The 26,983-nt window shown below is 40.9% G+C and overlaps 1 protein-coding gene and 1 long non-coding RNA gene across 7 annotated transcripts in view; one reads left to right on the top strand and one right to left on the bottom strand.

Moving 5' to 3' along the window:
* Positions 1 to 26,983, top strand: part of csmd3b (CUB and Sushi multiple domains 3b) — an 877,422-nt gene that overhangs the window by 158,136 nt on the left and 692,303 nt on the right. The gene's annotated exons all lie outside the window — the stretch shown is intronic.
* Positions 25,243 to 26,983, bottom strand: part of LOC140679145 (uncharacterized) — a 45,125-nt gene continuing 43,384 nt past the window's right edge. Inside the window, exon 3 of the long non-coding RNA XR_012050713.1 lies at positions 25,243 to 26,124. This is a non-coding gene — a long non-coding RNA (uncharacterized lncRNA). The remainder of the gene's footprint in view (positions 26,125 to 26,983) is intronic.

Here is a 26,983-nt window from a genome sequence, read left to right as displayed (position 1 = left end):
TTATGGCGGTCATTTACGTTCTGGAAGTAGTTTCACATGTACTTTGGTATCATGGGAGGTGTAGCGAATTTTATAGACACGGCTCAGTGCAAGTTGTTTTACTCTGTCCTCCACCCTGAGCCAGCCCACTTTGGAGAAGTGGGTCGGAGTGAGGTGTGATCTGGGGTGGAGGTCTAGAAGTAACCTGACTAGCTTGTTCTGGGATGTTTGTAGTCTTGATTTGAGGGTTTTGGAAGTGCTAGGGTACCAGGAGGTGCATGTGTAATCGAAAAAGGGTTGAATGAGAGTTCCCGCTAGAATCTTAATGGTGCTTTTGTTGACCAGAGAGGAGATTCTGTAGATACATCTTGTTTGTTGGTTGACCTTTTTGATTACCTTGGTTGCCATTTTATCACAGGAAAGATTAGCCTCTAGAATGGAACCTAGGTAGGTGACCTCATCTTTCCTGGTGATAACAATGTCACCCACTTTAATAGTGAAGTCACTGACTTTCTTAAGGTTGATTTGGGACCCAAATAGGATGGATTCCGTTTTACCTAAGTGTATGGATAGCTTATTTAATGTTCATATTGTGTATTGGCTTTGACTTGAAGCATTGGATTTATAATGGATTGTTTAAGATAAGCCATACCTGTTGGGACAATTAGTCGCTGGCTAAACGGGTTGAGGTAGAATGAAGAGTATCTACAGAAATATTAATAATGACCATTTCCGACTATTTTAATGTTTACATTGTTTATTGGCTATGACTTGAAGCAATTGATAGTAGATAATATTCACTGTTCAATATAGTAGTCTAACAGTAATATGAAAATGCAATGCTGTTTAAAATATTAGCATAGCAGTAGTATCTTATTTTCCATCTTTTCCACATGTTCCCCCCACATCAAATGTTCATGTTCTCGTATGTTCTAATTGGATGAAGTAGATTAGCCATTTCCTCCTTTCTTACCCCTACAAATCTGCTCCAAAACAACTTTGTGTTTTTCGTCTTTGTGCTGGAGCGTTAAATTCTTCATGAAGAGGTGACCCACAAAATGATGAAACTTTAATTGCAGGCGCAACACTTGTCAGACTAGATTCATTCTCAACCTTGGCACAAAACGTCCTCTTTTATACCACAATTTGTGTTGTGTGGTCTTGTTGAGGTTGCAAAGCATGTTTGAAAAGCCACATTAGTCAAGTTCGAGGTTGTTTTTGGTTGTCTGTACACGCCTCATGAATAAATCCTGCCAATGTTTGAATGGCGCTCCAACAAAATGTGACAAAAACCTCCACAATTTCTCATTGTTGGAGCTTGTGTCTGGGCACTTTTCTTTTGGCAGAATGTGTGGGGTCTGCCGCTGCTTGGACTCATTCATCATTCATCAGATGACATGAATGTTTTAAGCTGCTAAAAAAACAAAAACATAAAAAACAAAAACAAAAAAAAAAACAGGGAATGTTGTTCAATTTAGGCCAATAGCCAAGCAGAAGTGGAAGGTTTTCAAGGACATGACAAGACCTAGGTCCTTATTTTTTATATGTGTCCTCTTGTGATTAAAAGAAAGACTGGGTAAGTAGTCGAGCACAATTAACTATTAACACAAATGTATGATCGTTATTTTAGATGCTTCAACAGCCTGACAAAATGAACAATTCTGAAAATAGCCTGCTTTTAAAAGTGACTGCCAACGGTCCAATAAAGCCCAATAAAGCATTTGTTAAAGTAGTGTTTTTGAATGGAGCTTTTTGCTCGCTGTAGTTGCTGTCCATGGTCCTGAAATCAAACTGCTGGCTGCAGTTTCCCATTTAAGCCTCAGGGGGCACTGTCGGACTGCTGGAATCCACGGTTTGCTTCAGAGCAAAGATACTGCCTGTTGTTTTCATTATTTTTACACAATTATTATTTACTAAAATGCCATATACAATTCATTTAAAACTAAAAAATGCATATTGCTGCAGTCCAATAAAAAACACATTTGTATCCTACATATGTTTGTAGGTAAGCAAAAAAAAAAGTTAAGTTGCAATGTTTATAAAGTCACATTTCACTGTCAAAAGTTTAGACACACTTCAACAATGGCATATAGCAAATGATGTATTTAGGGACGGCGTGGCGCAGTGGGAGAGTGGCCGTGCGCAACCCGAGGGTCCCTGGTTCAATCCCCACCTAGTACCAACCTCGTCATGTCCGTTGTGTCCTGAGCAAGACACTTCACCCTTGCTCCTGATGGCTGCTAGTTAGCGCCTTGCATGGCAGCTCCCGCCATCAGTGTGTGAATGGGTAAATGTGGAAGTAGTGTCAAAGCGCTTTGAGTACCTTGAAGGTAGAAAAGCGCTATACAAGTACAACCCATTTATCATTTATCATTTATTTGTATTATTTTTAATATACCCTATTTTATTTTTTCTACTGTAAAATGTATTTGCATATCTTATAAAATAGTTATATAAATCAAATGATGTATTAATAAATATAACTTTATATGACAACACAACAAAAGTAACTGATATTAGACGGTTTTAGCGTCAGAACGTCAATCTGTGTTGCCAAATGTTTAAGCTAACTTGCTTGGAATGCCCCTTTTTGATTGAGAACACGTGCAAACTATATAACTATTAAGCATTTGCATAGATATTTTGTCTTAAAACCAGAGCAATTTGCATTTTAAACTGACTGGAAAAATCGGGCTGCATTCAAGCAAAAACACACTATTTATTGCAACTCATCTGCTCAAAAATATTGCCTTCATTCTGATAAAGTGTAAACAAAATTATGTTCAAACAATGCAAAATGAGAGTATCTCTTTCATTAAAACATGACTAAAAATACGTTTTGATTGGTTGCTCGGCTTCATGGTTACAACATGCACATCCATGCAGAAGAACATACCCTCTTCAATGTATTCAAACTAATATTGTTTCTTAATTATTTTGACAACAAAAACTTTTTTGTAGCTTTTTTTAATGCACTTAAAAATGTCATTATGATAGAAAGCACAGACATAATAAAAGGCCATATATAGTAAGACGCACAGGTAGTCGGCCATTTTAGTTTTCAGGTCCCATTTTTGAGTCGGTTACATTTTTTCTTAGTTTTTTTGTGTAATGTTCTAATCTGGGATGGGTTTACTTTGTCTGTGGAATGTGTTGCGGGCCAATAAAATCACTAGCTGTGGGCTGCAAAAAGTCCCCGGGCCACACTTCGAACACCCCAGGTTTAAACGAGTATCAAAACAAAGCACACTTTTCTCTGGTCTGAACTCCCAGGGTTTGAAAGGAAAAATATAATTCCTTTTTTCTTCCAAGATCAATAATGTCAAACACTTCCAGCGGTGTGTAATGAGCTTCCTGAGGTAACTCAATTTGAACCCGTTTGCTCATTTTTACAACCGCTCTCTCGACTCATCAAGCGTGACGGTGTCATAACTAATTGGTCGGACACGCTTGTCTTTTTATAGATTAATCATCACCTTGAAAGAATCCATCGGCGGGTCTAGACTTGTGATCGGTCACTGTAGCGCCGGCTTGTTCTGCACATGTATGTATTGATAAATCAATGGCTGCCAATGGACTCAAACCGGCGCACCAATTACAGCAAGCCCCTTTGGCACTTTGGACCCGGAATCCTGTCCTAACCTTCATAGCTGATTTATCACAGTTTCTATTCCTAAATGCTAGTTTGTGTGTGAAGCTGCTTTCCATGATTGTGATGAGATGTTAGAGTCAGGCAGTGATGATGCTTGCTCGAGAAATGTTTGTTTGCTTTTGGGCGCCGTCAAGAAGAGTTCAATTGCCATAAATGTCTTTTGCTTCCAATCTGGCAAACATCACAGAGAACTTTGGAAAGCATCGTCGCTCTTTTTCCGAGCTTAGAGCTTGTTTGCCAGCTTTAGGCTGCAAAAGTAGATATTAAATCACAGGCATGGAAGGGAATACAAACACAAATGAATATAATACGGGAAGCGTATTGCGGTCTAATTTATCTTTTCACGCACCAAAAATGAGAGAAATGTTTATGTTGAGGAACTTTTCAGATTTTTTATTTTATTTTTTTTATAATAAATGACTTAATTTATCTTGATAGAAGCATTTCCTTGGTTTGATTTATGTACACCCAGCAGGCACAATACATTGATACAACGTTAATTATACATACATTTCAGTGACGTGCGGTCACTAGAGGCCCCGCCTCACCTGCCATCATGGAAAGAAAAAAAATGTAAAAAGAAAACAAATTAAATTGTTATATGTATTCAGTGATTATACTATAAAGTTATTTTCCATTTAACTTCACCAGTTTTAGATTATTTTTATTCAAAATCGCCGAAATTTCACATTTGCCGTTCAAATACTGAGAAGAGACGGTGCGGTGATCAGCAGCCAGTTGAGGCACGTCACTCAGTTGTGCCTCACCATGGATTGCAGACTCGGCTAACTGCTGGCCTCCTGTGCAGTGAGACCGTATTGCTATATAAATAAATAAATAATAAATACTATATTATACATTTCCATAATTTAGTTAGCTGAGGTATATAATGTACAGTGTATTTTGTCAACAACTGTATGTGTGTAAAGTATTTCTTGTGCTGAGCAATTATAAAACTGCTGCGAAGACGCACTGTGTGAGGCTCGCAGTAATCTCTCCTCCTGATGCCGGTTAATGCACCCCCGCCGCAGAATGCACCCCCCGATGGGAGCGCCGCACCAACTAAAGCCCACACCCAAACCCTCCACGTGCAAGACCGAATCCACCCAAAAAAAGTCACTTAACAAGAAGCCAAAAAGTGCAAAAACAACAATGCTCACGCCGGAGGAGCCGTGAACGACTGCAGGGACAGAACATTAGGTACACCTGCAGACTGCAGCACGGATTTCATATTTCATTCATTCACAACTCCTCCAACACGAACACCACTGTTCCCGCACTTATAAGTAAAGGTAAGACCATAATAACATTTTTTTTAATTAAATGTGCTTTTTTGTGTGCTACAGTTTGTATGTGTAAAGTTAAAGTTAAGTTAAAGTACCAATGATTGTCACACACACACACTAGGTGTGGTGAAATTTGTTCTCTGCATTTGAACCATCCCCTTGATCACCCCCTGGGATGTGAGGGGAGCAGTGGGCAGCAGCGGCGCCGCGCCCGGGAATAATTGTTGGTGATTTAACCCCCAATTCCAACCCTTGATGCTGAGTGCCAAGCAGGGAAGAATGCTGGTATGAGCTTTTAAATAACCCGTTAACTGCTGCCAATCAAATGGTGAATAAGATACTCTTTAGGGTTCCTATGTTTGTAAATCTGACTGTGATGAAGTCAGTGCCTCACCAGCCATCAACCTCACCGCACGTCACTGATACATTTCCTTTAAATCTGACTTTGAAACAATGTTGCAAATTAGTTGTATTTGTAAATTGAGACAACATTGATGTCTAACATTGGACTCACGTTGTTGGTTGGGAAGTTACCAACTTTCAACGGTCAAATCAACGTCACAAACTGACATTGAATATACATTGTCAAAAAAGATGTTTCAACGTTGTATTTGTGTTGTAGAATATTGGTTGGATTCAATGGTCAAGTAAACGTCAAAACCCAACATTGATTAAACGTCGTCAAAAAGCATGTTGTTCCAATGTTAGGTTTGAGTCGCTCAACGTCAGGACCTAATTCAACAAGTTCTCAACGTTAGTCTAATGTCTTGTGCATGCTGGGCAAGGACATGTTTCACCTTTACAGTCCGCTTGCATCGGGACTAAAAGGGGCATTGACTAAGGAATATTCTTCAGAAGTGAGCGCTTTGAAATTTGTTGTTTCATTGAAATGTTTTGTTGAAAAAAAGCAAATGACATGTGTGGCGTCCCCTGTGCTTTGGAAGACATGCTAGCATTGGTCAGTGACTCATGACCCTTTGTTTTAATGGCGCCATGTTTTTTTCAACTAAACCTGCTCAAATTTTACACACATGCACGTGTCAATTCAATAAAGGTATGTACCAAATTTCATGGCGATGCGACTCAACAGCCAACCGTTAAAGTGGCTGTTTTGTGGGAAGGCGTGAGAAATTTCAAGTCAATGCGACCTTCGGGATTTAATAACAGCACCACCATGTGGTGTATTTTCCCAAAAAAATAATAGCACGGACAAGAGAGTAGAGGTGCACGTTTTCATACAGTTTTATCTGTTTGTGTCCAGCACGTTAGGAGTAGAAGAATTCACATGATTCAAGCTATTTCTATTTGTCAACATTAAGCGCCAATCACGTTTTTTGCTCTTTAACTATAAAGAGCGCAGTTGCAACGTGCCACATATAAACGGCATATATTTGTTGGCAGGATAATGAACAGAAATATCCCCTCCTACATGGAAGGAAAGAAAGCTGCTGAGACAAATTATTGGATCGTCTTAAGTTTCTTTGCTTTTCTTTTTAAAACATAAAACTGGCAGTCAAACATGCCCAAACACTCTCAGCATGCATGATTTTTCTCACTAGAAGGAAAGCAAAACTAAAGTGAAGCACTTACTTATCACAAGAGACCCCACCCCCTCACCTTATCTGTCGTGTTTATCCGTCAATTTTTGAAGAACCTCTTTTCAGCACCATTTCCTTGAATCCTAAAGAAATGTTTACCTTTATTTATGTCACATGTTCCATTTAATAGCACTATAACGCAATCATATCCTACACGAGTTGTTGCCAGACAGTCATTTATATTTTACTGCATTGTTGAGAGCTGAAAAGAAGAAATAAGGTCCAATTAACGCGGAAACATAAAACCGCCTTGTTGTCTTGTTTTAATGCCTATAATTAGAACAAACGCTTCCACAGCAGCATGTTCATTATTTCTAATTATAAATGTATGTTGTGACAACTGCTCTCAGACACCACATATTTCCGCCATATGTTCCGACTGGTTGCCAGGTACACATCCAAAAACAGACAGCGATGCGACGTGCATTGTGTATTTTGACAAAGGTTAAACGTGGATGAAACAAGACAATGTGATTTATGACAGGACAAGAAGAGGATTTATCAGTGGGTTTGTTCCCACACCGCGTGTTTGCTTGCTGAGGTGACATTTGTAGGCAAGCTGCTTGACATTTATCATACTGACACACGGCAACGCATGTAAAAGCACAGCTTATGACCTGATTTGGATATTTCGGACTATGGCTGAGTGTATTTTCAGTCAAAGAAGCAACAATATACATGCGTTAAAATGTAATCATTTTAATGTCCTTACTCATTTCCTCCTAAAACAGTGTCTATCTCGACAACCAGCGTCCTGTGCAGGACTATTTCTAACACATTTTGAAAAAAATAATTGTCCTGGTACGCCAAACACCAACATCCACGACTTCTAATAGTGTCAAAGCGCTTTGAGTACCTTGAAGGTAGAAAAGCGCTATACAAGTATAACCCATTTACCATTTAAAGGTCTATTGAAACCCACTACTACCGACCACGCAGTCTGATAGTTTATATATCAATGATGAACTCTTAACATTTCAACACATGCCAATACGGCCGGGTTAGTTTACTAAACTGCAATTTTAAATTTTGCGCGACATATCCTGCTGAAAAGGTCTTGGTATGATGACGCCTGCGCGTGACGTCACAGATCGTAGAGGACATTTTGGGACAGCCTGGTGGCCAGCTATTAAGTCGTCTGTTTTCATCGCAAAATTCCACAGTATTCTGGACATCTGTGTTGGTGAATCTTTTGCAATTTGTTCAATGAACAATGCAGACAGCAAAGAAGAAAGCTGTAGGTGGGAAGCGGTGTATTGCGGCCGACTTCAGCAACACAAACACGGCCGGTGTTTCATTGTTTACATTCCCGAAAGATGACAGTCACGCTTTACCATTGGCCTGTGGAGAACTGGGACAACAGAGACTCCAGGAGGACTTTGAGTTGTATGCGCAGACACGGTACCGTGAGTACGCTTCCAAACATTTGATCGCTTGCCCGTACGTGCGTGACGCTATGTGCATGTCACATACATAACTTTGGGGACTTTGGGGAAATATATGTGCTGTATGAACTTTGGGGAGGTGAACGGTACTTTTGGCTGTGGGATTGAGTGTGTTGTGCAGGTGTTTGAGTTGTATTGGCAGGTTATATGGACGGGAGGGGGGAGGTGTTTGTTATGCGGTATTCATTTGTGGCATATTAAATATAAGCCTAGTTGTGTTGTGGCTAATAGAGTATATATATGTCTTGTGTTTATTTACTTGTTTTAGTCATTCCCAGCTGAATATCAGGTACCACCCGCTTCTCACAGCATCTTCCCTATCTGAATCGCTCCCACTGCCCTCTAGTCCTTCACTCTCACTTTCCTCATCCACAAATCTTTCATTCTCACTCAAATTAATGGGGAAATCGTCGCTTTCTCGGTCCGAATCGCTCTCGCTGCTGGTGGCCATGATTGTAAACAATGTGCAGATGTGAGGAGTTCCACAACCTGTGACGTCACGCTACTCGTCTGCTACTTCCGGTACAGGCAAGGCTTTTTTATCAGCGACCAAAAGTTGCGAACTTTATCGTCGATGTTCTCTACTAAATCCTTTCAGCAAAAATATGGCAATATCGCGAAATGATCAAGTATGACACATAGAATGGACCTGCTATCCCCGTTTAAATAAGAAAATTGCATTTCAGTAGGCCTTTAAGACAGAGGTCGGCAACCCAAAATGTTGAAAGGGCCATATTGGACCAAAAATACAAAAAAAATAATCTGTCTAGGTCGTAAAAATGAAAAGCCGTATATACAGTCGCGATCAAAAGTTTCCATACACGTGTAAAAAATATAATGTCATGGCTGTCTTGAGTTTCCAATACTTTCTACAACTTTTATTTCCCAAAGTCCTGACTTAAATTTGTGGACAATGCTGAATAAACAAGTCCATGTCAGAAAACCAACACATTTAGCTGAACTGCACCAATTTTGTCAAGAGGAGTGGTCACAAATTCAACCAGAAGCTTGCCAGAAGCTTGTGGATGGCTACCAAAAGCGCCTTCTTGCAGTGAAACTTGCCCAGGGACATGTAACCAAATATTAACATTGCTGTATGTATACTTTTGACCCAACAGATTTGGTCACATGTTCAGTAGACCCATAATAAATTCATAAAAGAAGCAAACTTCATGAATGTTTTTTGTGACAAACAAGTACGTGCTCCAATAACTCTATCACAACAAAATAAGAGTTGTAGAAATGATTGGAAACTCAAGACAGCCATGACATTATGTTCTTCACAAGTGTGTGTAAACTTTTGATCGCGGCTGTAAGTGTTATAATGAAGGCAACCTATTATGTGTCTATATTAGCTATAATAGCCTACTATCAAAATGACAATGTGTCGCAGGCTGACCCAAATCTTCGTTGACAGAAATATTGAAATATAATATTTATTCTACACATTTTTACAACATTGGAAAACATTACTGAAATGGAGGCTTCTCAGAGGGTGAGTTTCTCCTGGAAATGACTGGCTTAGAACGACCAAAGGTATAGATGTATGGGTCCAAGTTTAAGGAAATAGCAGGCTCTCTTTTTCCAATGGATTTATTACAATCTTTGCAAGCTGGGTAATGTGTGTGGTGGTCTATAACGGCACACAAACAACTATCAGAAATGCAGATAATGTGTCAAGAGACATGCAAATATAAATTAGATACACAGAGGACATAAGTAAAGGAAATTAAATGAGCTCAAATATACCTGCAAACAAGGCATAATGATGCAATATGTACATACAGCTCGCCTAAATAGCATGTTAACATGAATTAGCTTGCAGTCATGCACTGACTAAATATGCCTGATTAGCACTCCAACAAGTTAAAAACATCAACAAGGCTCAACTTTGTGCATTCACGCACAACTGGCCGCCTGTCACCACTCTTCTTTGCACCGTGTAACACTAGGCGAAGCCTTCCGGGTTACGTGTGTGTTCATAACAAATGGTGTCATTAATTTTGATTTGATAACATATATATATATATATATATATATATATATATATATATATATATATATATACACATTTCCAATATCGGTCATGACACATGTACATATATTTTTTGTGGACCCGGTGGGAGGGCCAACATTTGAAAGTGAAAAACAAGTATGTTTAGAAAAATGTATTAACTTATGTCGCTTAATTTTTGTGTTTTGTATGTCACAAGCCTGTGAAGGATGTTGGATGGGGGCGGGGCCCATTGCAGCACCCACTGCTCGTTAAAAGGAGCAATATGTTCTTTCATGCCCAATAAGACCAGCATAAGTCGCTGGGCGCATTTTTTCTTTAATCTCGAGTGGTCTGAATACTGGTTAAATATAAAGACTAATTTGATGAATCGGCAACACTGATCCCTCCTGCTACGTCTTGTATTCTCTGACAGTGTTTTTCAACCTTTTTTGAGCCAAGGCGCATTTTTTTCATTAAAAAAATCCAGGGGCACACCACCAGCAGAAAATTTAAAAACGAAACTCAAAAGCCTACATTGACAATATAAAGTTGTTCTCATCAAATACCTGCCGCAATTCCATAACCATCCATGTATCTTTAATTCTCTTGTCTCAAAGTCGGCTTACACAGCAATTAGCTACCTGCTGCCACCTACTGATATGAAAGAGTATTACATGGTTACTCTGCTGATTTCTAGACAGCACAGCCACTCAACAACGCCACATTATTTGCGGATTATAATTATTGGTTTGCAAAAAATATTTTTTTGACCAATTAGGTGAAATTGCATAACGGTACACAGTGGTTGAAAAACACTGCTCTGACAGACCAGGTGTCTAATACGTCCAGTACAGGCCAAAAGTTTGGACACACCTTCTCCTCATTCAATGTGTTTTCTTTATTTTCATGACTATTTACATTGTACATTGTCCCTGAAGGCATCAAAACTATGAATGAACATATGTGGAGTTATGTACTTAACAAAAAAGATGAAATAACTGAAAACATGTTTTATATACTACTTTCTTCAAAATAGCCACCCTTTGCTCTGATTACTGCTTTGCACACTCTTGGCATTCTCTCGATGAGCTTCAAGCCCACCTGTGAAGTGAAAGCCATTTTTGAACCTCTTGAAGCTCATCGAGAGAATGCTGAGAGTGTACAAAAACGTAACCAGAGCAAAGGGTGGCTATTTTGAAGAAACTAGAAGATAAGACATCAGTTATTTCACTTTTTTTTGTTAAGTACATAACTCCACATGTGTTCATTCATAGTTTTGATGCCTTCAGTGACAATCTACAATGTAAATAGTCATGAAAATAAAGAAAACGCATTGAATGAGGAGAAGGTGTGTCCAAACTTTTGGCCTGTACTGTATGTTAAAAAGCAGAAAATCCAAAGATCCCTCTTATTATAATGTATTTATGAGCGAGGGAGTAACGGGTAGTGAAACATTTATTTGTGGTGGTCTTAATTTATTCTTAATTGTCAATTTCTCGTTGGAAATGAATAAAGTATCTTTCAATTAGTAATGTCTTTGTGGTGGCCCTCCATTAATAAATGAATGTCTGGGAAACACTGACTTTTGTCCAATTAGAAGCCAAAATGTTGACATAAATACAATTATGTTCAATCGAAAACAAAATGTTAGCACACACACACACACACACACACACACACACACACACACACACACACACACACACACACACACACACACACACACACACACACACACACTCTTTTTCCGTCCGTTCCTGAAGAGCAGCAGCCCATTCACACAAAGACAAACTCATATCACTTGTCGTGCTGAACGTTGCACCGTGTCATCACTTCCGGGTTGGTTAAATGTGTAATTTTCACACGTTGATGGTTAATCACGTGACGTATATGTTTTAGGATGCCAAGGCGCCTCTATTGTCATCTGCCTTTCTTTTGTTATTAATGTGTTCGATATTATTGGTCCAATGTTTATGTGGGAAAGAGAGGTTATTATGAGTATTGATAACCTGCGGGGAGGGGCTTGGGGCTTAAAAGAGGAGCCCAAGGCTGTGAGGCAGTTCTCCACAGGTTACAAAATATTATATGGTTTGGGTTGTTTTTGGTAGTAGACAGTGGACATTTTCCTGCATGCTTTGAATGGGAAAAAGTAACACCATCTGATGGATGATTGCGAAAAAACTAAAAGTTGCAAGCCCGTCGTCTAAACTGAAATCCTTACATGGATATATATAATATAATAATATACATGTACAATCAAAAATGGTATTTGTAGTTAGCGAGGACCAAACGTTTCACTTTTTTGTGTAGCTTGGCCGTTTTGGGATCATTTAAGGAAGGTGGATGACGAAACACTTTAAAAAAAGGAATGTCCTCCAGCAGGGCAGCACGGTGGAAGAGAGGTTAGTGCATCTGCCTCACAATACGAAGGTCCTGAGTTCCTGAGTAGTCTTGGGTTCAATCCCGGGCTCGGGATCTTTCTGTGTGGAGTTTGCATGTTCTCCCCGTGACTGCGTGGGTTCCCTCCGGGTACTCCGGCTTCCTCCCACTTCCAAAGACATGCACCTGGGGATAGGTTGATTGGCAACACTAAATTGGCCCTAGTGTGTGAATGTGAGTATGAATGTTGTCTGTCTATCTGTGTTCTGCGATGAGGTGGCGACTTGTCCAGTGTGTACCCCACCCTCCGCCCGATTGTAGCTGAGATAGGCTCAGGCGCCCCCCGCGACCCCAAAGGGAATAAGCGGTAGAAAATGGATGGATGGATGTCCTCCAGCAAAGTCTGCAAAGAGTAGAGTATAATCATTCACCGCAGAAGGCTTGGCTCAAGGGAACAGGAGCAGGCCTTGACATACTGTACCTTTTGAAAAACGATGAACACATGACGGAACGCCGATTCCAATGTGACGGCTGTCTTTTAAAAAATTAAAGGGGACAAATAGGATCATTAAATCCTTCCTGCTGGGAAAACAAGCTGACTGGGCTCCAGTATATTTAGGCCATTGTATTGTATTTCTAATGACTGTTCAGCCTCCTTTTGTCTTAAGCAAGGCTCCTTATAGTGTAATGAGAGGACGTGTGTGCGCGCCTGTGTGTGTTTGTGTGTGTGTGTGTGTGTGTGTGTGTGTGTGTGTGTGTGTGTGTGTGCGTGTGTGTGTGTGTGTGTGTGTGTGAGAGTGATTACAGCCTCTACGCCTTAGCTGTGCCATTAAAAGGCAAAGTCAATCAGATGTTTTCCATCACTATGCTTATTTGTTTATACTGCTGCATAAACAAGCTCTTGGATGAACCCCTTTAGCCTCATCTTTGCGCTCCCACAAACTGGTCCTCCCATTTCCACCCTAGGTTAAGAAATAGAAGTTTAACGCTTTGATGACGTCACACTATCTTTCCTGGCGAGCCCACTTTCCTAGAAAGTCTTCTGGATAGGTGAAATGTTACCATGGTGACATCTGTTCACCTCAGTTTCCCCGGGAACAACATTTTACCGACAAGAAGTGTCTGTGTTGTATTTTGTTCTGCTTATTTTCGTGGCGCCTCATTAGCAGGATAACACTGGGGCGATCAATAGCGCCCCCTTCAGACGCCACCAGTCTGCTACGCCTCATCATTCATTGCAAGTTTGTACTTTTACACACAAACTGTTACACGTTCTCTGTTCTTCTCTTTTTTTTTTCTTTTTTTTTTTAAAGTACCCATGATTGTCACACACACGCTAGGTGTGGCGAAATTATTCTCTGCATTTGACCCATCACCCTTGATCACCCCCTGGGAGGTGAGGGTAGTAGTGAGCAGCAGCGGGAATCATTTTTCGTGATTTAACCCCTTTTGTTGAATATTGAGTTGTGTAAAACGTGTGTTGTAGTTCACTGTAATTCTATTAAAGGGGAACATTATCACCAGACCTATGTAAGCGTCAATATATACCTTGATGTTGCAGGAAAAAGACCATTTATTTTTTTAACCGATTTCCGAACTCTAAATGGGTGAATTTTGGCGAATTAAACGCCTTTCTATTATTCACTCTCGGAGCGATGACGTCACGTGACGTCACATTGGGAAGCAATCCGCCATTTTCTCACTTTCGTCGGTGTGTTGTCGGAGGGTGTAACAACACGAACAGGGACGGATTCAAGTTGCACCAGTGGCTCAAAGATGCGAAAGTGGCAAGAAATTGGACGAAATTTGTTCAAAATACGAGGCTGTGGGTAAAGCCGACGAAATGGTCAGTCGTTTGTTCCGCACACATTACCGACGAAAGCTATGCTACGACAGAGATGGCAAGAATGTGTGGATATCCTGCGACACTCGAAGCAGATGCTGACATCACCTCCAAAACTGGACGGATCAGCTTTCAGGAAAATAGAGCGGATGAGGGTATGTCTACAGAATATATTAATTGATGAAAACTTTATTCCTTACTCGCGGTTTTACGTAAATTATTATACATAAACTGTGTTTACCAATAATTTAGCTTAAAAACATTTATTTTTTTCAATCATTCGAGTACATTCGGGTAGTCTTGTGTAATGCAGTATTTTGTGTCTATTTAGGTATGGTTAACCTGAGTGCTGAAATCGTGGAAAAATATATGTTCTTAGCGCGCCTGAAATGGGCTGTCTGCACTCTCAAAGTGCATGTTGTTGCCAAATGTATTTCATATGCTGTAAACCTAGTTCATAGTTTCCTTTAATGCCAAACAAACACATACCAATCGTTGGTTAGAAGGCGATCGCCGAATTCGTCCTCGCTTTCTCCCGTGTCGCTGGCTGTCGTGTCGTTTTCGACGGTTTTGCTTGCATACGGTTCAAACCGATATGGCTCAATAGCTTCAGTTTCTTCTTCAATTTCGTTTTCGCTACCTGCCTCCACACTACAACCATCCGTTTCAATACATGCGTAATCTGTTGAATCGCTTAAGCCGCTGAAATCCGAGTCTGAATCCGAGCTAATGTCGCTATACCTTGCTGTTCTATCCGCCATGTTTGTTTGTATTGGCATCACTGTGTGACGTCACAGGAAAATGGACGGGTGTATATAACGATGGTTAAAATCAGGCACTTTGAAGCTTTTTTTAGGGATATTGCGTGATGGGTAAAAGTTTGAAAAAAACTTCGAAAAATAAAATAAGCCACTGGGAACTGATTTTTAATGGTTTTAACCCTTCTGAAATTGTGATAATGTTCCCCTTTAAGCGTGTTCCATCCGAACCCTCACTTTGGTGCTACTAATTGTCAAAACGTGGACCTTGGGGTGTTGTGTTTTCCCGGAATGCAAAGGAAAGTTGGCGCAGGCAAGGCGTGAAGGTAGGTACATGATTTAATAATGACTATAAAAAGGAATAAACAAAAGGCGCGCACAAGGCGGAAGTACAAAAACGTGGCTAATGAAACAAAACTTGCTCAAAGGCAGAAACCATGAACAATAAACAAAAACTTACTTGACATGGAACTATGGTAGCATGAAGTCAAACAGAGTTAGCAGGGGTGTCATAAGTAGCATGGCATGAAGTGAGCAGAGGTATGATAGGATAATGTCACCAGGACGATCAGAACAGAAAAAGACAGGTTTAAATAACAGTGGCATGATTAGTGACAGGTGTGTGAGTTCAAATGAATCAGGTGCGTGACATGAGGACAGGTGAAAACTAATGGTCGCTATGGTGACAAAACAAACAAGAGTGCACAAAGAGTCCAAAAACCAAACCTGAACATAACCAAAACAAAACATGATCACACAGACATGACACTAATCAGATGTAATCAATAAACGCCCTCCATTGTGTCGTCGGATTGTCCTGAAATTCCTCTTAGTCTCCTTTTCAGGCTTCTTATTTACCCAAGATGTCTCCCAGCTGACCCACTTTCAAGCACAATAAAAAAAAATACAAACCATTACGAATCGTCGTAGATTTTTTTGCTTTTCCGAATTTTTCTGCATCACCCACGTCTGGTAAATAGTAATTTAGCCACCCGCCATTACAATTAAAGCCTGGCCGCCTGCTGCATTGGTGATACGGCAACATTTCATGGCTAATTATTGATATTAGTGCTTGAATAGTGCACTGTTTTGCTGTGCAAAGTGCTCATTTGGTGGAAATGTTCATTATACCCTGTTAGAATAGTGTGAAATTTGACACAATAGCTGGAAAGTTCTGTTTATTTTCTTACAAGGATGTTGTATACTTTTTTTGTTTGTTTGTTTGTTTTTTTAAGCCTGTTTTCACCCTCAAACTTTTTTTGAAAGAAAGATCTCAAAATAGCCACAGGCGCAGAATTTTTTGATGTAAACGATTTGTAAACGAGCTATGTGTACATCGTCTTACTTTTACTGTTTCACAAAATAGCCCCTTAAAAAACTAAGAGCTGTTTACTGGCAATCATACGTTAGCAGTGTTGGGCAAGCTACTTTTTTTTTAGCTAAGCTACTAGTTACTCTTGATTAAATGGAGCTAAGCTACAGAGGAAGCTATCCCCAGAGAAATGTAGCAAACTACGCTACAAGCTACACAGCTAAAGTAGCTTGCTACATCAACACTACATATATATATATATATATATATATATATATATATATATATATATGTATAGTCGAGGTTTCTGTGGTTTATCCGTTATACAGTGCTCAATACCAGGGTAGAGCGGAATATAAAAATCCCCTGAAGAACAGTGTAACCTGCAAAACAGCCTTGCAGGGATGAAATAGCCTCTGTGTTTTTTCCTGACCTAACGTGTATATATATATATATATTTATATATATATATATATATATATATATATATATATATATATATATATATATATATATATATATATATATACTTTGTATGTATATAAAAGCTATAAACAGCTTTAGGAGGCATTTTTAAATGTCATTTTATGAGACATTGTTGTATAAGAACCACAAATGGCTACAAGCCGCTTCTTTTTTCCTATGCTTTATACACTGTGGATTATTAAACGGTGCGGCTAATTTATGGAAAAGTCAACACATAACCTGCCCACTGAACTTTGCGGATATTGTAAAAAAAAATGTCCAATCGCCATAAACATTTTAAAATTACACATATTGCAAGGCATGATGGGAACAATGCAAAACACTCTCTCTACACTTATCCATGTGTGACTTTTGGCTGCTTGATATTTCTGCAAAACTTTAAAGAGACCGTCACTGTAGTAAACACGGTAGGACTTTTACATACTCTTAACATTCAATTATAATAATTATTAATTAAATATCCATTATATTATTATAATATGTAAATATATATATATATATATATATATATATATATATATATATATATATATATATATATATATATATATATATATATATATATATATATATGGTTACTTTGCATGTAGCCAGCTTTTGGCCCCCGGCCAAATTTTTTTAGTCGAAAGCGGCCTTGCAGTCAAATAGTTTGGACAGGGGTAGCCGTTTACCCAAAGTGCTTTGCGCGAGTCCGCCATTTTTATCCAAAGTTGTAGTCAAAAAGTTCCTTCTTTTTCTCTATCCTCTTGTGGGGCAGACTGGTTCGTCCATGCTCATGCATCCTCCGCTGTTGCCATTTCTAATACAAAGTAGCTTGTAGTTTGAACTTATATCTGTCAGTATATGCAGTATGGAGGCGCTAAAAACTACAACATGGCCGAGGGCGTGGAAATGCAGTCGAAAGTTACTTGGCCCGAAGGGTTTTGATTGATTGATTGATTGAGACTTTTATTAGTAGGTTGCACAGTGAAGTACATATTCCGTACAATTGACCACTAAATGGTAACACCCGAATAAGTTTTTCAACTTGTTCAAGTCGGGGTCCACTTAAATTGATTCATGATGCAGATATATACTATCAAATATATACTATCATCATAATATAGTTATCACACAAGATGATAATCAGGGTATATACATTGAATTATTTACATTATTTACAATCCCGGGTGGGGGGGGGTTAGGTTTGGTTGTTATCATCAGTCATCAACAATTGAGAACAGAGAAATGGATGTTGAAACAGTGTAGGTCTGACTTGGTAGGATATGGACAGCAAGTAGTGGACATAGAGAGAGAGAGAGATCAGAAGGTATAAGAAAAAGTATCTACATTTGATTATTTACATTTGATTATTAACAATCCGAGGAGGGTGTTAGTTTGGGGTTGAAGTTGCCTGGAGGTGTACTTTTATTGCGGTTTTGATGGAGGATAGAGATACCCTTTCTTTTACACCTGTTGGGAGTGCATTCCATATTGATGTGGCATAAAAAGAGAATGAGTTAAGACCTTTGTTAGATCGGAATCTGGGTTTAACGTGGTTAGTAGAACTCCCCCTGGTGTTGTGGTTGTGGCGGTCATTTACGTTAAGGAAGTAGTTTGACATGTACTTTGGTATCAGGGAGGTGTAGCGGATTTTATAGACACGGCTCAGTGCAAGTTGTTTTACTCTGTCCTCCACCCTGAGCCAGCCCACTTTGAAAAAGTGGGTAGGAGTGAGGTATAGGGCTGCAACTAACAACTAATTTGATAATCGATTAATCTGTCGATTATTTCTTCGATTAATCGATTAATAATCCGATAAAAGAGACAAACTACATTTCTATCCTTTCCAGTATATATTTTTTTTTTAAAACAGCATACTGGCACCATGTTCTTTCAACTTGCCAAATAAAACAAGGCAAATGTTACAAAGATATTTTTTTTATAAAGTGCACCATTGTCATGCACAATAGCAATAATTTTGCTTGGGGGAATTTCAAACCTGGCTACTACATATTCCAACCATTCTGCAATGTTGGATGCTGAATGTCTTTCCTCTAGTGGCATGGTCGTAAGGCAGATTGACTTCATGTTCCATTCGTTTCCATTGTAATGGCATGTATTGCCAAGGTAGGCTTCCGTGGCTACACTTGTCCACACATCAGGAGTGAGAGCAATTTTTCTCTAGGTGGCTTTTATGTCAGTCTACACTGCTTGGAATGTCTGCTTGTACTTCCTCTCCATCACTTTGGTAACATGGGTCCACGTGAGAAGAGTGTAACCAGGGTTGAGGACGTGAATCATTTGTCTAAAACCTTCATCCTCCACCATTGATAGTGGCCTCATGTCAGTTACCAACATTCAGGATACCATCAGTCAATGCAGCCGCTTGCTGTGGTGTGCAGACCTTCCTTTGTACCAAGTCGCTTGTTTCTTTCTGAAATGAGAGACACCATATAATGAACGTACATAGTAGCATCATTTACATGTAGCTCAATACATACCTACTTGATTTAATTAATCATTTCTGACGTAAAAGGCAAATACGCAACCACAATAAATTAAAAGCTAAATAAAATAAATGGACATTGGGGATGCAGCATACAGCAATAAAAACACAGAAATGTAACTCATCAGATCAGAACTGAATCAGATATTGTACACGTTTCTGTTGTGAATAATAAAGGATTCATTTTAGGCTGCCTCTGAATAATAGCATGAAATATTCCAGCACCTTCATAACGTTTAGTTATACTAAAGCGTCACTCAAATCTAAATATATTTATATAGCTTTATCGGGCTCGGCTACATTGATCCATTATGAAACCAACCTGAGATATTTATGTCCGTTACGTTTATTTCGAAATTGGTAACCGCGCGTTTTCTCTCTCAAAGCGGAGTCAAATGTGCCGGAGACACATTATCAGCCCCGCGTTGCAACAAAGGGATAACGTTAACGTTACTCGCAAAAAAGCTGAACTCATAAATGCTTGTTGCGGCTCAAAACAACACAGAAAATGAAGTCGTCGCACTCTCCAAAATGTTCCTAACACTCTGAAAGTTAATACACAACAGTTGCTGCTTCGCTTCCTTAAAGGGGAACATTATCACAATTTCAGAAGGGTTAAAACCATTAAAAATCAGTTCCCAGTGGCTTATTTTATTTTTCGAAGTTTTTTTCAAAATTTTACCCATCATGCAATATCCCTAAAAAAAGCTTCAAAGTGCCTGATTTTAACCATCGTTATATACACACCCGTCCATTTTCCTGTGACGTCACACAGTGATGCCAATACAAACAAACATGTCTGATAGAACAGCAAGGTATAGCGACATTAGCTCGGATTCAGACTCGGATTTCAGCGGCTTAACACTGTCTGATAAGATAATTACTAACAACTATGAACTAGGTTTACAGCATATGAAATACATTTGGCAACAACATGCACTTTGAGAGTGCAGACAGCCCATTTCAGGCGCGCTAAGAACATATATTTTTCCACGATTTCAGCACTCAGCTTAACCATACCTAAATAGACACAAAATACTGCATTACACAAGACTGTTCGAATGATTGAAAAAAATAAATGTTTTTAAGCTAAATTATTCGTAAACACAGTTTATGTATAATAATTTACGTAAAACCGCGAGTAATGAATAAAGTTTTCATCAATTAATATATTCTGTAGACATACCCTCATCCGCTCTCTTTTCCTGAAAGCTGATCTGTCCAGTTTTGGAGTTGATGTCAGCAGGCCAGGGAAGCTAGGGTCGATATTCTTCTCTTGATCATCTTCGGTGGCATAAGGGACGGTGTGAGCCAAGACATCCAGGGGGTTTAGCTCGCTCGTCTGCGGGAACAAACTGCCGCCATTGCTTGCCGTGCTACCTAGGTCCTATGTCCCTGAATAGCTCACACACTCCGGCAGATTCAATGGAGGTCTGGCGGCAGATTTCTTTGACTTTATCGTTGGAAATGCATCTGCTTTGAGTGTCGCAGGATATCCACACATTCTTGCCATCTCTGTCGTAGCATAGCTTTCGTCGGTAAAGTGTGCGGAACAAACGACTGACCATTTCGTCGGCTTTCCCCACACCCTCGTATTTTGAACAAATTTCTTGCCACTTTCGCATCTTTGGGCCACTGGTGCAACTTGAATCCGTCCCTGTTCGTGTTGTTACACCCTCCGACAACACACCGACGAAAGTGAGAAAATGGCGGATTGCTTACCGATGTGACGTCACGTTTTGACGTCATCGCTCCGAGAGCGAATAATAGAAAGGCGTTTAATTCGCCAAAATTCACCCATTTAGAGTTCGGAAATCAGTTAAAAAAATATATGGTCTTTTTTCTGCAACATCAAGTTATATATTGACGCTTACATAGGTCTGGTGATAATTTTCCCCTTTAAAAGAAATCTCCTTGTTAACAAAATATTAAAAACACACAAAGACGGACACAACGGATCAATGTACCCGGTCTATGGACATAAAAAGTTACATACCGTGAGTTCCCTTCATCCATGGCTCCAACATGTTTCCTCTTCAGGTGCTCCCGAAGCGATGTTGTACTTCCGTGCGATTTTGCAGGAAACGGTCTTCTTTGAAGTCTTTAAAGTGAAGTGTTCCCACACTTTTGACGACTTAGGTCGTACACTTTTCTCCATTGAAGCATTAACCTCATGATGTTTCTCCGCTGAACTATCCGTACTGTTTTTCTTCGCCATTTTTCGAATGTTTCCAGGCAAAGGAGACGGCGCGGTCACGTGAGCTGCACATGACACATCATAGGGACGGCGTGGCGCAGTGGCAGAGTGGCCGTGCGCAACCCGAGGGTCCCTGGTTCAATCCCCACCTAGTACCAACCTCGTCATGTCCGTTGTGTCCTGAGCAAGACACTTCACCCTTGCTCCTGATGGGTGTTGGTTAGCGCCTTGCATGGCAGCTCCCTCCATCAGTGTGTGAATGTGTGTGTGAATGGGTAAATGTGGAAGTAATGTCAAAGCGCTTTGAGTACCTTGAAGGTAGAAAAGCGCTATACAAGTACAACCCATTTATCATTTATCATTTATTAGCTGGCTTACTGGCACCTCATGAGACGTAGCCGCAGCGCATGCGCATAGCATAGATCCAACGAATCGATGACTAAATTAATCGCCAACTATTTTTATAATCGATTTTAATCGATTTAACCGATTAGTTGTTGCAGCCCTAGTGAGGTGTGATCTAGGGTTGAGGTCTAGAAGTAACCTGACTAGCTTGTTCTGGGATGCTTGGAGTCTTGATTTGAGGGTTTTGGAAGTGCTGGGGTACCAGGAGGTGCATGCGTAATCGAAAAAGGGTTGAACGAGAGTTCCCGCCAGAATCTTCATGGTGCTTTTGTTGACCAGAGAGGAGATTCTATAGAGAAATCTCGTTCGTTGGTTGACCTTTTTGATTACCTTGGTTGTCATTTTATCACAGGAAAGATTAGCCTCTAGAATGGAACCTAGGTATGTGACCTCATCTTTCCTGGTGATAACAATGTCACCCACTTTTATAGTGAAGTCAATGACTTTCTTAAGGTTGATGTGGGACCCAAACAGGATGGATTCTGTTTTACCTAAGTGTATGGATAGCTTGTTGTCAGCAAGCCAGGTGCAAATTCTACAGAGTTCAGCACTGAGGATTTTCTCCACCTGTGACTTGTCCTTGTCTGATACCAGCAAGGCCGAGTCATCCGCAAACAAGAACAATTCACAGTCGCATGCTGATGACAAGTCGGGCATTGGCACGTAAATAAGACCGCCCACAAAACGGCGCAATCTGAAGAGAAGGTCAGATAGCAGCTTTGAGATGGCCTGTAAAACAAAATACACTATATTGCCAAAAGTATTTGGCCACCCATCCAAATGATGAGAATCAGGTGCCCTAACCACTTTGCCGGCCACAGGTGTAAAAAATCAAGCACTTAGGCATGGAGACTGTTTCTACAAACATTTGTGAAAGATTGGGCCGCTCTCAGGAGCTCAGTGACTTCCAGCGTGGAACTGTCATAGGATACCACCTGTGCAACACGTACAGTCGAGATATTTCCTCGCTCCTAAATATTCCAAAGTCAACTGTCGGCCTTATTATAAGAAAATGGAAGAGTTGGGGAACAACAGCAACTCAGCCACGTAAACTGACAGACAGGGGTCAGTGGATGCTGAAGCGCATAGTGCAAAGAGGTCGCCGACTTTCTGCACAGTCAGTTGCTGCAGAGCTCCAAACTTCATGTAATCTTCCAATTAGCCCACGTACAGTACGTAGAGAGCATCATGGAATGGGTTTCCATGGCCGAGCAGCTGCATCTAAGCCATACATCACAAACTCCAATGCAAAGTGTGGGATGCAGTGGTGTAAAGCACGTCACCACTGGACTCTAGAGATGCGTTCTCTGGAGTGATGAATCACGCTTTTCCATCTGGCAATCTGTTGGACGAGTCTGGGTTTGGAGGTTCCCAGGACAACAGTACATTTTGGACTGCATTGTGCCGAGTGTGAAATTTGGTGCAGAAGGTATTATGGTGTGGGGTTGTTTTTCGGGAGTTTGGCTTGGCCCCTCAGTTCCAGTGAAATGAACTTTGACTGCTCTAGGATGTCAAAACATTTTGGACAATTCCATGCTCCTAACCTTGTGGGAACAGTTTGGAGCGGGCCCCTTCCTCTGCTCACATGACTGTGCACCAGTGCACAAAGCAAGGTCCATAAAGACATGGATGACAGAGTCTGGTGTGGATGAAGTTGACTGGCCTGCACAGAGTCCTGACCTGAACCTGATAGAACACCTTTGGGATGAATTAGAACGGAGACTGAGAGCCAGGCCTTCTCGACCAACATCAGTGTGTGACCTCACTAATGCGCTTTTGGAAGAATGGTGGAAAATTCCTAGAAACACACTCTGCAACCTTGTGAACAGCCTTCCCAGAAGAGTTGAAGCTGTGATGGCTGCAAAAAGGTGGACCGACATCATATTGAACCCTTTGGGTTAGAAATGGGATGGCACAAATTCATATGTGAGTCAAGGCAGGTGGCCAAATAATTTTGGCAATATAGTGTATGCGCAATATTTTGACCAACGGACCACCATTACATGTTGTGTAGACCTCAAGGAAGTGTTTTAAATGTAGAATCATAATATAACCCCTCTTAAACACAAGCAATGCAAATTTATTGAGATTATTCGACTCGTTTACAGAAAACAACAAACTTAAGTGAAGTGAAGTGAATTATATTTATATAGCGCTTTTTTCTAGTGACTCAAAGCGCTTTACGTAGGGAAACCCAATATCTAAGTTACATTTTTAAACCAGTGTGGGTGGCACTGGGAGCAGATGGGTAAAGTGTCTTGCCCAAGGACACAACGGCAGTGACTAGGATGGCAGAAGCGGGGATCGAACCTGCAACCCTCAAGTTGCTGGCACAGCCACTCTACCAACCGAGCTATACCACCCCTTAACTTAACTTAAGAGCTGTTTACTGTCAACAACATGTAAGACTAATATTTTGTAACTTAAATACCTTAACATTTTTAAACTGTAGAAATATTGGAGACAGTAACTGGTTCTGTTTTCGTAAGTATGATTTTTACTCTTTGTGGATTGGATATTTGCGGAAAAAAAACAATGAGCTAACGAAAAAAAAATTGAAAAAAAAAAAGTACTGAAATGATCACAAAAAACGTCCATCCATCCATCCATCCATCCATCTTCTTCCGCTTATCCGAGGTCGGGTCGCGGGGGCAGCAGCCTAGGCAGGGAATCCCAGACTTCCCTCTCCCTAGCCACTTCGTCCAGCTCTTCCCGGCGAATCCCGAGGCGTTCCCAGGCCAGCCGGGAGACATAGTCTTCCCAACGTGTCCTGGGTCTTCCCCGTGGCCTCCTACCGGTCGGACGTGCCCTAAACACCTCCCGAGGGAGGCGATTGGGTGGCATCCTGACCAGATGCCCGACCCACCTCATCTGGCTCCTCTCGATGTGGAGGAGCAGCGGCTTTACTTTGAGCTCCCCCCGGATGACAGAGCTTCTCACCCTATCTCTAAGGGAGAGCCCGCCACCCGGTGGAGGAAACTCATTTCGGCCGCTTGTACCCGTGATCTTGTCCTTTCGGTCATAACCCAAAGCTCATGACCATAGGTGAGGATGGGAACGTAGATCGACCGGTAAATTGAGAGCTTTGCCTTCCGGCTCAGCTCCTTCTTCACCACAACGGATCGATACAGCGTCCGCATTACTGAAGATGCCGCACCGATCCGCCTGTCGATCTCACGATCCACTCTTCCCTCACTCGTGAACAAGACTCCGAGGTACTTGAACTCCTCCACTTGGGGCAGGGTCTCCTCCCCAACCCGGAGATGGCACTCCACCCTTTTCCGGGCGAGAACCATGGACTCGGACTTGGAGGTGCTGATTCTCATCCCAGTCGCTTCACACTCTGCTGCGAACCGATCCAGCGAGAGCTGAAGATCCTGGCCAGATGAAGCCATCAGGACCACATCATCTGCAAAAAGCAGAGACCTAATCCTGCAGCCACCAAACCGGATCCCCTCAACGCCTTGACTGCGCCTAGAAATTCTGTCCATAAAAGTTATGAACAGAATCGGTGACAACAAAAATGTACTTTGTTGATTGTTGACTAAATTAAGCTCTCAAAATATCTATGGACCTCTCGGATTTTCATTCTTCAAAGGTTTTGCCCAACAGATTTTTGTATTAAGTTGTACAACCTCAGGCAGAGACAGGGTCCCAGGGTTAAAAAAAACAACTAACCAGTCTTGCGTGTTTGCTTTAAAATAAGATGGCGACGTGTTGCCAAATACAGCAATGACTCGTAGTTTCACTTTTCCCCACTGTCCTGTTGTCTGTCCCGACTGTTTTTTCCCCTTCATTGCTTTCTTCTCATCTTTATTCACATTCGCGTCCCCAGTAGTGATTGACAGCCTCAGAAATTGATTTTCAGCCCTGTGTGTTCCTTCTGTCTCTCTCTAGGCATTTCCCTTATTCAGCCCAAACCACTCCAGGGTATAGTCTAGACCACGGGCTGACCGGAGCGGTGTAATTCTTGGTTGACGAGCGTTCCTGACAACATGAGCCCCGATGGGACCTTTCAAACACGTTGGCGTACTCTTGCTTGTTTTCTCTTAGTTCCTGCTTTGGGATCATCACTCCTTTTTTCTCTCTTCCTTCTTTTGGCCCTTGACTCATTCTCTTCCTCTGCTTTTGTTCTCTCTTTCGTCCAAAACCAAACGTGGATCCAAAACTCCCAGGGACACAGTGAGCTTTAAATTAAGCCCCTGGAGTTTCATTTCCGCGCTGATCTGAATAGCGATAGGCCGGTTTATGTGTTTGCCGTGATGTGATTGGTCAGTTTGCTCCACGGGGGAAAGCCCTTCTGTAATCATAAATGAGAGAGAGCCAGATTAGTCGAAATAGACCTTGGAGCCAGTCTGCTATCATGGAGGTCCCCGGAGAAGACGAGGCTGATAGATCAAAGCCAGACGGACAAACATAGAAGGAAGACGACGTGAATGGATTTGGACTCTTGTGTGTGGACGACTGTGACGTTCCAGGCGGTTCCCATTCACGTGAAGAAAAGCTCAGCTTCAGTGTTTCCCAAAATAAGCCTATTGATCACGGGTGGAAATGACAGGCCTGGTAATTGATTTCACAAACCCACCCCCCTCGCAGTCGTCAGGCTTACAATGTGTGTGAAGTCAAATGATGCTCACTGTATGGCCACTGGCTATTTGTGCATTGTGATTGGCTTAAAGTGTTCTCCCCGCCTCACCGTAATGTTTCAGTCACAGGCGCTAGGAGCCAAAGATGATACGTTCGCTTGTAGGCGCGGTGGTGGGATGCATGGTGGGTATTAGGGGTGGAACGGTTCACAAAATCCATTGGTTCGGATCTTGTCACACTCTTTTCGGTTTGGTTTGGTGTCCATTGTTCTTTTTAACTCCCCAGAATACCATACATATATCCCAAAAATCCACCATTATTATTATCGTATTTTTTATATACCACAGAGCGCAAACACACAACATTTTAGAATAATTTTTTTTCTTCCATATATTAGCGGGACTGGAATACAAGCCGCAGATATATACGTCATGAAATTAGTTTTTATTTGCTATAAACATTAGCCTATCCCAGCTGTAATCTGTGACATTTCTACTTGAATAATTGCTTCTGATATTCTGTACAATACATGTAATGTAAATGTAATGTAAGTGAATGGTCTTCATATTTCT

This window comes from Nerophis lumbriciformis, linkage group LG11 (genome assembly GCF_033978685.3).
Source record: "Nerophis lumbriciformis linkage group LG11, RoL_Nlum_v2.1, whole genome shotgun sequence".
Classification (NCBI taxonomy): Eukaryota; Metazoa; Chordata; class Actinopteri; order Syngnathiformes; family Syngnathidae; genus Nerophis; species Nerophis lumbriciformis.
This window is presented reverse-complemented; position numbering and strand designations above follow the sequence as displayed.